Below are 14,343 nucleotides of genomic sequence, written 5' to 3' on the forward strand. Positions count from 1 at the left end.
TCTGCCAATCCTCCGCACCTCAGGGAGATAGAAATTAAACATAAAGGAAACTGTTCCCCAACCTCCGCGCCCTCACCCCCGACAACACCCACCTCTACACCCCACCCACAACCCCGCCACTATAACCCCCCCCACAAACCCCACCGCTACAACCCCACAAACACCATCCCCTACACACCCCACAAACCCTACCCCCTACACCCCCCACATCCCCCACCCCTACACCCCCCACACAACCCCTACACCCTACACCACCCACATCCCCCACCCATACAACCCCCACAAACCCACCTCTACACCCCCATAATCCACACCCCCTACATCCCACACAAGCCCCACCGCCTACACCCCACAGAACCCCCACCACAGACACCCCCAACAACCTCCACCCGTTCACCCCGCACAAACCCTGCCCCTACAGCCCCCACAACCCCCACCCTCTACAACCGCCACAAACTCTGCACCCAATTCCGCCCACAAGCCCCACACCCCACTCCCCCCAAAACCCCCACACCCCACACCCCCCACAACCCCCACCCCTACACCCCCCACAACCCCCACCCCTACACCCCCCCACAGCCTTCACCCCTACATCCCCCACAAACCCACCCCTACACCTCCCACAACCCCCGCACCTACACACCCACAACCCCCACCCCTACACCCCACTACCCCCACCCCCAACAACCCCAGAACACCTGCCCCTACACCTCACACAACACCCACCCCCTACACCCCCCACAAACCCTGCCCCTACACCCCCCACAACCCCCACCCCCGCAACACCCCCTCACACCCCAACTCTACACCCCCTCCCATACAACCCTGCTCGCCCAAAACCACCACCCGTCCAGCTCCCTTCCCTACAACCCCCACCACTACAACCCCCACCCTACAACCCCATCCCCGACAGCCTCCAATCTTACAAGCCACCCCAAAACTCCCACCCCTATAACTACCCCCCCACAACCACCAACCCTACAATCCCAGTCTCCCACAACCCCCTCCTCCTATACTGAGTCGGGAGCAGCGTCGCGAGGTTCGTTGGAGAGAAACATACAAATATAGAAACATAGAAAATAGGTGCAGGAGTAGGCCATTCGGCCCTTCTAGCCTGTACCGCCATTCAATGAGTTCATGGCTGAAAATGCAACTTCAGTACCCCATTCCTGTTTCTCGCCATACCCCTTGATCCCCCAAGTAGTAAGGAATTCATCCAATTCCTTTTTGAATATATTCAGCGAATTAGCCTCAACAACTTTCTGTGGAAGAGAATTCCACAGCTTCACCACTCTCTGGGTGAAGAAGTTTCTCCTCATCTCGGTCCTAAATGGCTTACCCCTTATCCTTAGACTGTGACCCCTGATTCTGGACTTCCCCAACATTGGGAACATACTTCCTGCATCTAACCTGTCTAAACCCATCAGGATTTTAAACGTTTCTATGAGAACCCCTCTCATTTTTCTGAACTCCAGTGAATACAAGCCCAGTTGATCCAGTCTTTCTTGATAGGTCAGTCCCGCCATCCCGGGAATCAGTCTGGTGAACCTTCGTTGCACTCCCTCAATAGCAAGAATGTCCTTCCTCAAGTTAGGAGACGAGAACTGTGCACAATACTCCAGGTGTGGCCTCACCAAGGCCCTGTACAACTGTAGCAACACCTCCCTGCTCCTGTACTCAAATCCCCTCGCTATGAAGGCCAACATACCATTTGCTTTCTTAACCGTCTGCTGTACCTGCATGCCAACCTTCAATGACTGATGTACCATGACACCCAGGTGTCGTTGCACCTCCCCTTTTCCGAATCTGTGCTTGTGCGACTACAGGATGAGGCAAAAAAGAAGTAGAAATAAATAGAAAGGTGATGTCACAGCCAAGGGGGTAAGTGATTGGCTGGTGACTTGTAAGTAGTTTTTCTTTTTCCTCTTCTATATCAGTGAGGAACTTTTAATACTGTTGTTGCCAATTAAGTTAATCTAAGGGTTAAGTCATGGCAGGAGAGCTCGGACATGTGATATGTTCCTCCTGTACAATGTGGAAACTCAGGGACACTTCCGGTGTTCCTGACAACTATGTGTGCAGGAAGTGTATCCGCCTCCAGCTCCTGGCAGTCCGCGTTGCGGAATTGGAGCTGAGGGTGGATTCACTCTGGAGCATCCACGATGCTGAGAAAGATGTGAGTAGCACGCGTAGCGAGTAGGTCTTACCGCAGGTTAAGGGTCCACAGCCAGCTAGGGAAGGGAAGACCAGCAGGAAGAGCAGTGCAAGGAAAGTAGTGCAGGGGACCCCTGCGGTCATCCTCCTGCAAAACAGATACACCGCTTTGAGTACTGTTGAGGGGGGTGACTCATCAGGGGAGGGTAGCAGCAGCCAAGTTCATGGCACCGTGGCGATAGTGATAGGGGATTCAATTGTACTGGGAATAGATAGGCGTTTCTGCGGCCGCAACCGAGACTCCAGGATGGTATGTTGCCTCCCTGGTGCAAGGGTCAAGGATGTCTCGGAGTGGGTGCAGGACATTCTGAAAAAGGATGTAGAACAGCCAGTTGTCATGGTGCACATTGGTAGCAACGATATAGGTAAAAAGGGTCCAGGTCCTACAAGACTAATTTAAGGAGCTAGGAGCTAAATTTAAACGTCGGACCTCAAAAGTAGTAATCTCAGGATTGCTACCAGTGCCACGTGCTGGTCAGAGTAGAAATCGCAGGATAGCTCAGGAGAATACGTGGCTTGAGTAGTGGTGCAGCAGGGAGGGATTCGAATTCCTGGGGCATTGGAACCTGTTCTGGGGGAGGTGGGACCAGTACAAACCGGACAGTCTGCACCTGGGCAGGAATAGAACCAATGTCCTCGGGGGAGTGTTTGCTAGTGCTGTTGGGGAGGAGTTAAACTAATATGGCAGGGAGGTGGGAATCAATGCAGGGAGACAGAGGGAAACAAAATGGAGACAAAACAAAAGACAGAAAGGAGATGAGTAAATGTGGAGGGCAGAGAAACCCAAGGCAAAAAACAAAAAGTGCCACTGTACAGCAAAATTCTAAAGGGTCAAAGTGTATTAAAAAAGCAATCATGAAGGCTCGGTGTCTCAATGGAAGGCGTATTTGGAACCCAGGAGAGGGCTCTGAGCTCGTTAGAGTGGATGAGAGCTCAGATGATCAGAATCCCAAGAAAGAATGCAAAAGGCAGGAGGCAACAGATCAGAGTAGCACTGGGGTAAGTGTAAACCACAAGGTGATAGGAAGGGACAATATGTCTGAATTTTAAGGGGCTGCAGGAGGGGTCAAAACTAAAAATCATGGTTTAAAAACTAGTATTAAAACACGCTACCTAAACGCACGCAGCATTCTAAATAAAGTAAATGAGTTGACGGCACAAATCATTACAAATGGGTAAGATTTGGTGGCCATTACAGAATCATGGTTGCAGGGTGGCCAAGACTGGGAATTAAACATACAGGGGTATCTGACAATTCGGAAAGATAGACAAGAAGGAAAAGGAGGTGAGGTAGCTCTGTTAATAAAGGATGATATCAGGCCAGTTGTGAGAAACGATATCGGCTCGAATGAACAAAATGTTGAATCATTGTGGGTGGAGATTAGAGATAGTAAAGGGAAAAAGTCACTGGTGGGCGTAGTTTATAGGCCCCCAAATAATAACTTCACGGTGGGGCGGGCAATAATCAAGGGAATAATGGAGGCATGTGAAAAAGGAACGGCAGTAATCATGGGGGATTTTAATCGATATATCGATTGGTCAAACCAAATCGCACGGGTTAGCCTTGAGGAGGAATTCATAGAATGCATGCGGGATTGTTTCTTAGAACAGTATGCTACAGAACCTACAAGGGAGCAAGCTATCTTAGATCTGGTCCTGTGTAATGAGACAGGAATAATAAATGATCTCCTAGTAAAAGATCCTCTCGGAATGAGTGATCACAGTATGGTTGAATTTGAAATACAGAATGAGATTGAGGAAGTAGTGTCTCAAACGAGCGTACTATGCTTAAACAAAGGGGACTACAGTGGGATGAGGGCAGAGTTGCCTAAAGTAGACTGAAAACACAGACTAAACGATGACACAATTGAGGAACAGTGGAGGACTTTTAAGCAGCTCTTTCATAGTGTTCAACAAAAATGTATTCCAGTGAAAAAGAAGGGCGGTAAGAGAAGGGATAACCAGCCGTGGATAACCAAGGAAATAAAGGAGAGTATCAAATTAAAAACCAATGCCTAGCCAAGGTGGCCAAGATTAGTGGGAAACTAGCAGATTGGGAAAATTTTAAACGACAGCAAAGAATGACTAAGAAAGCAATAAAGAAATGAAAGATAGATTACGAAAGTAAACTTGCGCAAAACATAAAAACAGATAGTAAAAGCTTTTACCGATAAAAAATACGGAAACGAGTGACTAAAGTAAATGTTGGTTCCTTCGAAGATGATAAGGGGTATTTAATAATGGGAAATGTGGAAATGGCTGAGAACTTAAACAATTATTTTGCTTCGGTCTTCACAGTGGAAGACACAAAAACCATGCCAAAAATTGTTGGTCACCGGAATGTGGGAAGGGAGGACCTTGAAACAATCACTATCACTAGCGGGGTACTGCTGGACAGGCTAATGGGACTCAAGGTAGTCAAGTGCCCTGGTCTTGATGAAATCCATCCGAGGGTATTAAAAGAGATGGCGGAAATTATAGCAGATGCATTCGTTATAATCTACCAAAATTCTCTGGATTCTGGGGAGGTACCAGCGGAATGGAAATCAGCAAATGTAACGCCTCTGTTTAAAAAAGGCGGCAGACAAAAGGCAGGTAACGATAGGCCGGTGAGAGTAACATCTCTCGTGGGGAGAATGCTTGAAGCTATCATTAAGGAAGAAATAGCGGGACATCTAGGTAGGAATAGTGCAATCAAGCAGACGCAACATGGTTTCATGAAGGGGAAATCAAGTTTAAATAATTTACTGGAATTCGTTGAGGATATAACTAGCATGGTGGATAGATATGTACCGATGGATGTGGTGTATTTATATTTCCAAAAGGCATTCGATAAGGGGCCACATAAAAGGTTACTGCAGAAGCTAAAGGTACGCGGAGTCAGAGGAAATGTATTAGAATGGATAGAGAATTGTCTAGCTAACAGACAGGAGAGAGTCAGAATAATGGGTCCTTTTCGGTTTGGAAATCGCTGGTTAATGGTGTGCAACAGGGATCGGTGCTGGGACCACAACTGTTTACAATATACATAGATGACCTGGAAGAGGGGACAGAGTGTCGTGTAACAAAATTTACAGATGAGACAAAGATTAGTGGGAAAGCGGATTGTGCAGAGGACACAGAGAGGCTGCAAAGAGATTTGGATAGGTTAAGCGAATGGGCTAAGGTTTGGCAGATGGCATACAATGTTGGAAAATGTGAGGCCATCGACCTTCGAAAAAAATACTGTAAAAGGGAATATTATTTGAATGGGGAGAAATTACTACATGCTGCGGTGCAGAGGGACCTGGGGGTCCTTGTGCATGAATCCCAAAAAGTTAGTTTGCAGGTGCAGAAGGTAATAAGGAAGGTGAATGGAATGTTGGCCTTCATTGCGAGAGGGATGGAGTACAAAAGCAGGGAGGTCCTGCTGCAAATGTATCGGGTATTGGTGAGGCCGCACCTGGAGTACTGCGTGCATTTTGGTCACCTTTCTCAAAGAAGGATATACTAGCTTTGGAGGTGGTACAGAGACGATTAGCTCGGCTGATTCCGGAGATGAGGGGGCTACCTTATGATGAAAGATTGAGTAGATTGGGTCTTTACTCGTTGGAGTTCAGAAGGATGAGGTGTTATCTTATAGAAGCATTTAACATAATGAAAGGGATAGACAAGATAGAGGCAGAGAGGTTGTTTCCACTGGTCGGGGAGACTAGAACAGGGGGCACAGCCTCAAAATACGGGGGAGCCAATTTAAAATCGAGTTGAGAAGCAATTTCTTCTCCCAGAGGGTTTTAAATCTGAGGAATTCTCTGCCCAAGAAAGCAGTTCAGGCGAGCTCATTGAATGTATTCAAATCACAGATAGATAGATTTAAAACCAAAAAGGGAATTAAGGGTTAGGGGGAGCGGGCGGGTAAGGGGAGCTGAGTCCACGGCCAGATCAGCAATGATCTTGTTGAGTGGCGGAGCAGGCTCGAGGGGCTAGATAGCCTGCTCCTGTTCCTAATTATTATGTTCTTATGTTCTTATGTTCTTAAAACTCGGCAGGTCGTGCAGATTCTGTGGAGGAAGAATCCGTTTCACGTTCTGTAGGATAATCATTCCGATATTTTTGGAAAAAGTTAAAGATTACAGATTTTTCAACAAAAATAGCGCCTGGAAAAAATACTCAGCGAGAAAGGTCAAATGGGAACGTCTCTGATGCAGTGGAACGCAGGAGTGATTAAATAATAAATGGCACAAATGGAGAAAGGCAAAATGGGTGGTAATCGGGCAATAACGTAACAAAGGATGGCCCAGAGGCGGTGTTAGTGGGAATAGCAGAACCATTACCAGACAATGGGATTGGTGCTTATGATCCGATACGTTGAACCTAATGTTGAGGCCAGAAGACTATAACATGACTACAATATAGGGTGTTACCGCCTTTTAATCAGACCAGGCAGCTTGGCCAGCCCGGATTGATTTCCTGTCCGCTTTGAATTCGGCAGCCAAGCGATTAATTGAAAAGGCAGCTTCTCTCAGCTTTTCGGCTCTAGAGAAACAGGAATCACTCATATTCAGGGCAGAGGTGGAGATTGACGCTGAAGGTATGCTTCTCCCAATTGAGATGAACTTATGCCTACAGACAGGAAGATATACTGATCAAGAATTGGCCGGAACCAAACAAGGGTTTAGGTGACCCAACGAGTCACAGAGCCGAGTACCTCTGAGATACTTTAACTTTACTCAGTTTGGCGGGTTTCACTTTGCTCTGAGATTTGGAAGCTGTGGGAACATCGGCGCAAAATCACACGTATTAATGTGAAATATGTCTGTTTTCTCACATGTCGAGCGGCTGTGAGAAGCGGAACTTTGAGTAACAAATTATGCGGTTCGTCCAGGATTTGGCCCGAAAACTCTCGCATTTCAAGTGTGATCATTACTAAACGAGAATCATACCCCTAGACCAACGAGCCGCCGACAGTGAAAAGCGCAGCTCTCAGATTCTGACGGTAGTGAGAAAAGATATTCGGCCCATCGTGCTTCAGAGACCGATCTAATTAGTCCACCTCGCCATTGTCCTGCAAATGTTATCCTTTAGATGAATATATTATTAATTTGAGACATGACATGAGCAAAGTACAGCATCAATGTAAGTAAAAGGGGAATTTGGCGCTGAGGTAAATTTGAATGAAAAAACGACCAGGGAGATCAAAGCTTCAAGACAACGACGACGAGGACGTGATTGGAACCCATGCGTGTACACTACAATGGATTAGCAGTCCATCGCCTTAACCACTCGGCCACCTCATCTCTTCTGTCGCGCAACGTCAGCCATTCAATCTCCTGCTTTTTGTATCCAAACAGAAATAATGTGCAAGAAAGTCCACTTCACAGCTTGCTCTGCCCGTGCATGCAGATCGACAATGATGAAAACGTGCCATTAGATTATTTTAGCAAACTGCCTTCCTTTACTTCAGGTGAGTGTCTGGAAGAGATGGTTGATTTCTCGGCAGAATCACAACAAATAATATAAAATTTCACGCAGCGACCTCAGTCGAACTCGAAACTGCAATCATTTGCTAACTTCGCGATTATAATTCAAGTCAGACGCCTTATCCATTAGGCCACGTGGCCTCTGCCATGATGGGATATTGTGTTGTTGTGTATATTGGGAGCAAATTCGGGGCAACTGCAATAGCAAGGAGTGGATTTAGGAAAAGATGAGCATATTTTGAGTGAATGAACAGATGCACTGCGATCTGGGTGCGCACCGGCGCATGCAACCCCAATGTAAATTGGAATACAACAGTTTAACAATTCGGTCATTGCAGCTGAAATCATACTCCTTCTCAAGCTATACAGGATGACCCTGGTTTATGAGAAAATCCGTTTTAAAGGGAAAGATTATGAACCGGAACTGACAACCAGCCTGTTAAAACAGACACAGAATGATCCGGGACTGCAAGGACATCCCTTTTACCCAGATACAGAATGACACATGACTGACAGCAATTCCATTTTAAAAGAATAAAGTGAGATTTCTATCATCCCTGAAGGCAATTGTGCAGTGGGGCTCAGGACCACGCGGGGCAGAGACGGTTATTGAAGCCCCAGGTGATAGACAGGCAGGAAGGAGGGAGGGACGTAAAACCAGTCTAGACTGAAATATATATATATTTAACATTTTTAGAAAATTAATGCATTTAAATTGTATTTAAAAAAAAATGAATTTGAGTTGTTTTAAATAAATAAATAAATGATTCATAATCTATGTATTTTTTGATTGTACGAAATCTGTGTAACGAGAATAATTCCATTGGAAATGAGTGGTGCAGTAAATAAATACCCAACCACAGTGAGCCCATGGTGGAAGACAAGCATGAGGGAAGATGTGGGCAATAATGGCGATCTTTTAAAGTCGCGTGTGTCTTTCTGCTGGATCTGACAGCAGCTGCTTGTGCTGTGAAATAGGTCAAATGTAATAGAGCCCAGCGCAGGCAGAACAGAAAAAGCATATTTATTTTGGAAGTTAAAAATTTGGGATTATATTTAAATATACACACATATATATACATGGATAAACAAAGTCAGTCATGTCTTGTCTTGTCTTGTCTTGGTTTGATTTGATTTGAATTTGAAAATAAGGATGGAGGATGTCATCATGTCACACAGCCCACACGCAAGCCCTGGCTAAAATCGCTATATTTCTAACTTGTGTATTTTCCCTTCTTTCAGATGTGGAATAGCAAAATCCCACAGCAGATTCTTCTACCGTCAGACAGTCCACGAAGGAGTGTTCAATCAAATCAGTACGGTTTCAAGTTGCATGTAATGCATTTTTCTCACATGACAGTAAGATCGCACAGCACGTTTGCACACTCTCTAGCTTTCACAAATACACAAACAAACTAAAATTCCTTAACCTCCAAAGGCAGGTTTGGAAATTTGAAATTGGAAATCAGGGACAGACAGCACATCCCTTTTAAACAGACACAGATTAATGACGGTCTGATAGCACACCATTTTAAAGAGACAGAGAATGATCTCGGACAAAAAGCACATCCCCTTAAAAGGGACACGGAAATAGAATGAATAAAAACAGATAAATATGCAAAACTCGGCAGGTCGTGCAGATTTTGTGGAGGAAGAATCCGGTTTTACGTTCTCTCGGATAATCATTCCGATATTTCAGGAAAAAGTTAAAGATTACAGATGTTTTCAACAAAAATAGCGCCTGGAAACAATACGCAGCGAGAAAGTTCAATTGGGAACGTCTGTGATACAGTGGAACGCAGGAGTGATTAAATAATACATGGCACAATGGAGAAAGGCAAAGTGCGTGGTAATTGGGCAATCACGTAACAAAGGATCGTCCAGAGGAGGTGTTAGTGGGAATAGCAGAACCATTACCAGACAATGGGAGCGGTGCTTATGATCCGATACGTTGAACACAATGTTGAGGCCAGAAGACGAGAACAGGCCTACAATATAGGGTGTCGCCGCCTTTTAAACAGACCAGGCAGCTTTGCCAGCCCGGATTGATGTCCTGTCCGCTTTGAATTCGGCAGCCAAGGGACGAATTCAAAAGGCAGCTTCTCTCATCTTTTCAGCTCTAGAGAACCAGGACGAACTCATATTCAGGGCAGAGGTGGAGATTGACGCTGAATGTATGCTTATCCCAATTGAGGTGAACTTATGCGTACAGACAGGAAGATATACTGATCAAGTATCGGCCGGAACCAAACAAGGCTTTCGGTTATCCAACGAGTCACAGAGCCGAGTACCTCTGAGATATTTTAACTTTACTCAGTTTGGCGGGTTTCACTTTGCTCTGGGATTTGGATGCTGAGGGAACATCGGCGTAAAATCACACGTTTTAACGTGAAATACGTCTGTTTTCTCACATGTCGAGCGGCTGTTAGAAGCGGAAATTTGAGTAAAACATGGCGGGGCTCGTCCGGGATTTGGCCCGTGACTCTCGCATTTCAAATGTGATCATTCCGAAGGGAGAATTATAACCGTGGACCAACGAGCCGCCGACAGTGAAAAGCGCAGCTCTCAGATTCTGACGGTGGTGAGAAATGATATTATGGCCCATCGTGCATGTGCTGTCTCTCAGATACCTATCTAATTAGTGCCCCTCGCCATTGTACTGCAACTGTTCTCCTTTTGACGAATATATTATTAATTTGAGACATGACATGAAGAAAGTACAGCATCGCTGTAAGTAAAAGGGGAATTTGGCGATGAGGTTAAATGTGAATGTCAAAAAGTGGTTAAGCTGCAAGACAACGACGACGAGAATGGGATTCGAACCCATGCGTGCAGAGCATAATGGATTAGCAGTCCATCGCCTTAATCTCTCGGCCACCTCGTCTCTGCTATGAGACATCGTCAGCCATTCAATCTCCTGCTTTTTGTATCCAAACAGAAATAATGTGCAAGAAAGTCCACTTCACAGATTGCTCTGCCCGTGCATGCAGATCGACAATGATGAAAACTTGCCATGAGATTCTTGAAGCAAACAGCCTTCCTTCACTTCAGGTGAGTGACTGGAAGAGATGGTTGGTTTCTCGGCAGAATCACAACAAAGAATATAAAATGTCTCGTCGCGAGCTAAGTTGACCGCGGCAGGACTCGAACCTGCAATCTTCTGATAACTTTGCGGTTGTTATCGAAGTCAGACGCCTTATCTATTAGGCCACGCGGCCGCTGCCAGCGACATTCATTGTGTTGTTGTATATATTGCGAGCAAATTCGGGGCAACTGCAATATCAAGGAGTGGATTTAGGAAAAGATGAGCATATTTCGAGTGAATGAACAGATGCACTGCGATCTGGGTGCGCACCGGCGCAGGCAACCCCAATGTAAATTGGAACACTATAGTTTGACAATTCGGTCATTGCAGCTGAAATCATACTCCTTCTCAAACAATACAGGATGACCCGGGTTTATGAGAAAATCCGTTTTAAAGGGAAAGATTATGAACCGGAACTGACAACCAGCCCATTTAAACTGACACAGAATGATCCGGGATTGCAAGGACATCCCTTTTACCCAGATGCAGAATGACCCTTGACTGACAGCAGTTCCCTTTTAAAAGAATAAAGTGAGATTTCGATCATCCCTGAAGGCAATTGTGCAGTGGGGCTCAGGACCACGCGGTGCAGAGACTGTTATTGAAGCCACAGGTGATAGACAAGGAGGGAGGGACGTAAAACCAGCCCAGTCTGAAACACACAAACAAACTAATATTCCTTAACCTCCAAAGGCAGGTTTTGAAATTTCAAATTGGAAATCCGGGACAGACAGCACATCCCTTTGAAACAGACACAGAATGATGAGGGTCTGATAGCACATCATTTTACAGAGACAGAGAATGATCTTGGACAGACAGCAAATCCCCTTAAAAGGGACACGGAAATAGAATGAATAAAAACAGATAAATATGTAAAACGCGGCAGGTCGTGCAGATTTTGTGGAGGAAGAATCCGGTTTCACGTTCTGTCGGATAATAATTCCGATATTTCAGGAAAAAGTTAAAGATTACAGATGTTTTCAACAAAAATAGCGCCTGGAAAAAATACGCAGCGAGAAATGTCAAATGGGAACGTTTGTGATGCAGCGGAACGAAGGAGTGATTAAATAATACATGGCACAATGGAGAAAGGCAAAGTGGGTGGTAATCGGGCAATAACGTAACAAAGGATGGTCCAGAGGAAGTGTTAGTGGGAATAGCAGAACCATTACCAGACAATGGGAGCGGTGCTTATCATCCGATACGTTGAACCTAATGTTGAGGCCAGAAGACGAGAACATGCTTACAATATAGGCTGTCACCGCCTTTTAATCAGACCAGGCAGCTTTGCCAGCCCGGATTGATTTCCTGCATGCTTTGAATTCGGCAGCCAAGGGACGAATTCAAAAAGCAGCTTCTCTCATCTTTTCAGCTCTAGAGAACCAGGACGCACACATATTCAGGGCAGAGGTGGAGATTGACGCTGAATGTATGCTTATCCCAATTGAGGTGAACTTATGCGTACAGACAGGAAGATATACTGATCAAGTATCGGCCGGAACCAAACAAGGCTTTCGGTTATCCAACGAGTCACAGACCCGAGTACCTCTGAGATATTTTAACTTTACTCAGTTTGGCGGGTTTCACTTTGCTCTGGGATTTGGATGCTAAGGGAACATCGGCCTAAAATCACACGTTTTAACGTGAAATACGTCTGTTTTCTCACATGTCGAGCGGCTGTTAGAAGCGGAAATTTGAGTAAAACATGGCGGGGCTCGTCCGGGATTTGGCCCGTGACTCTCGCATTTCAAATGTGATCATTCCGAAGGGAGAATTATAACCGTGGACCAACGAGCCGCCGACAGTGAAAAGCGCAGCTCTCAGATTCTGAGGGTGGTGAGAAATGATATTATGGCCCATCGTGCATGTGCTGTCTCTCAGATACCTATCTAATTAGTGCCCCTCGCCATTGTACTGCAACTGTTCTCCTCTTGACGAATATATTATTAATTTGAGACATGACATGAGGAAAGTACAGCATCCCTGTAAGTAAAAGGGGAATTTGGCGATTAGGTTAAATGTGAATGTCAAAAAGTGTTTAAGCTGCAAGCCAACGACGACGAGAATGGGATTCGAACCCATGCGTGCAGAGCACAATGGATTAGCAGTCCATCGCCTTAACCTCTCGGCCACCTCGTCTCTGCTATAAGATATCGTCAGCCATTCAATCTCCTGCTTTTTGTATCCAAACAGAAATAATGTGCAAGAAAGTCCACTTCACAGCTTGCTCTGCCTGTGCATGCAGATCGACAATGATGAAAACTTGCCATGAGATTCTTTGAGCAAACAGCCTTCCTTCACTTCAGGTGAGTGACTGGAAGAGATGGTTGGTTTCTCGGCAGAATCACAAGAAAGAATATAAAATGTCTCGTAGCGAGCTAAGTTGACCGCGGCAGGACTCGAACCTGCAATCTTCTGATAACTTTGCGGCTGTCATCGAAGTCAGACGCCTTATCCATTAGGCCACGCGGCCGCTGCCAGCAACATTCATTGTGTTGTTGTATATATTGCGAGCAAATTCGGGGCAACTGCAATATCAAGGAGTGGATTTAGGAAAAGATGAGCATATTTCGAGTGAATGAACAGATGCACTGCGATCTGGGTGCGCACCGGCGCAGGCAACCCCAATGTAAATTGCAACACTATAGTTTAACAATTCGGTCATTGCAGCTGAAATCATACTCCTTCTCAAACAATACAGGATGACCCGGGTTTATGAGAAAATCCGTTTTAAAGGGAAAGATTATGAACCGGAACTGGCAACCAGCCCATTTAAACAGACACAGAATGATCCGGGATTGCAAGGACATCCCTTTTACCCAGATGCAGAATGACCCTTGACTGACAGCAGTTCCCGTTTAAAAGAATAAAGTGAGATTTCGATCATCCCTGAAGGCAATTGTGCAGTGGGGCTCAGGACCACGCGGCGCAGAGACTGTTATTGAAGCCACAGGTGATAGACAAGGAGGGAGGGAAGGACGTAAAACCAGCCCAGTCTGAAACACACAAACAAACTAATATTCCTTAACCTCCAAAGGCAGGTTTTGAAATTTCAAATTGGAAATCCGGGACAGACAGCACATCCCTTTGAAAGAGACACAGAATGATGAGGGTCTGATAGCACACCATTTTACAGAGACAGAGAATGATCTTGAACAGACAGCAAATCCCCTTAAAAGGGACACGGAAATAGAATGAATAAAAACAGATAAATATGTAAAACTCGGCAGGTCGTGCAGATTTTGTGGATAAAGAATCCGGTTTCACGTTCTGTCGGATAATAATTCCGATATTTCAGGAAAAAGTTAAAGATTACAGACGTTTTCAACAAAAATAGCGCCTGGAAAAAATACGCAGCGAGAAATGTCAAATGGGAACGTTTGTGATGCAGCGGAACGAAGGAGTGATTAAATAATACATGGTACAATGGAGAAAGGCAAAGTGGGTGGTAATCGGGCAATAACGGAACAAAGGATGGTCCAGAGGAAGTGTTAGTGGGAATAGCAGAACCATTACCAGACAATGGGAGCGGTGCTTATCATCCGATACGTTGAACCTAATGTTGAGGCCAGAAGACGAGAACAT

The 14,343-nt window shown here is 45.5% G+C and overlaps 4 non-coding genes across 4 annotated transcripts; all 4 read right to left on the reverse strand.

Moving 5' to 3' along the window:
- Positions 1 to 10,475: 10,475 nt before the first annotated feature.
- trnas-gcu (transfer RNA serine (anticodon GCU)) lies at positions 10,476 to 10,557 on the reverse strand. The gene has a single exon. It is a non-coding gene; the product is annotated as a tRNA-Ser (tRNA).
- A 245-nt stretch (positions 10,558 to 10,802) lies between these two features.
- trnar-ucg (transfer RNA arginine (anticodon UCG)) lies at positions 10,803 to 10,891 on the reverse strand. The gene is given in 2 exon segments: positions 10,803 to 10,838; positions 10,855 to 10,891. It is a non-coding gene; the product is annotated as a tRNA-Arg (tRNA).
- Positions 10,892 to 12,815: 1,924 nt separating this feature from the next.
- On the reverse strand, positions 12,816 to 12,897 carry trnas-gcu (transfer RNA serine (anticodon GCU)). Its single transcript has one exon. It is a non-coding gene; the product is annotated as a tRNA-Ser (tRNA).
- Positions 12,898 to 13,142: 245 nt separating this feature from the next.
- On the reverse strand, positions 13,143 to 13,231 carry trnar-ucg (transfer RNA arginine (anticodon UCG)). The gene is given in 2 exon segments: positions 13,143 to 13,178; positions 13,195 to 13,231. It is a non-coding gene; the product is annotated as a tRNA-Arg (tRNA).
- Between the last annotated feature and the right edge of the window lie 1,112 nt (positions 13,232 to 14,343).

Source organism: Pristiophorus japonicus, unplaced genomic scaffold (assembly GCF_044704955.1).
Source record: "Pristiophorus japonicus isolate sPriJap1 unplaced genomic scaffold, sPriJap1.hap1 HAP1_SCAFFOLD_73, whole genome shotgun sequence".
Taxonomy (NCBI): domain Eukaryota; kingdom Metazoa; phylum Chordata; class Chondrichthyes; family Pristiophoridae; genus Pristiophorus; species Pristiophorus japonicus.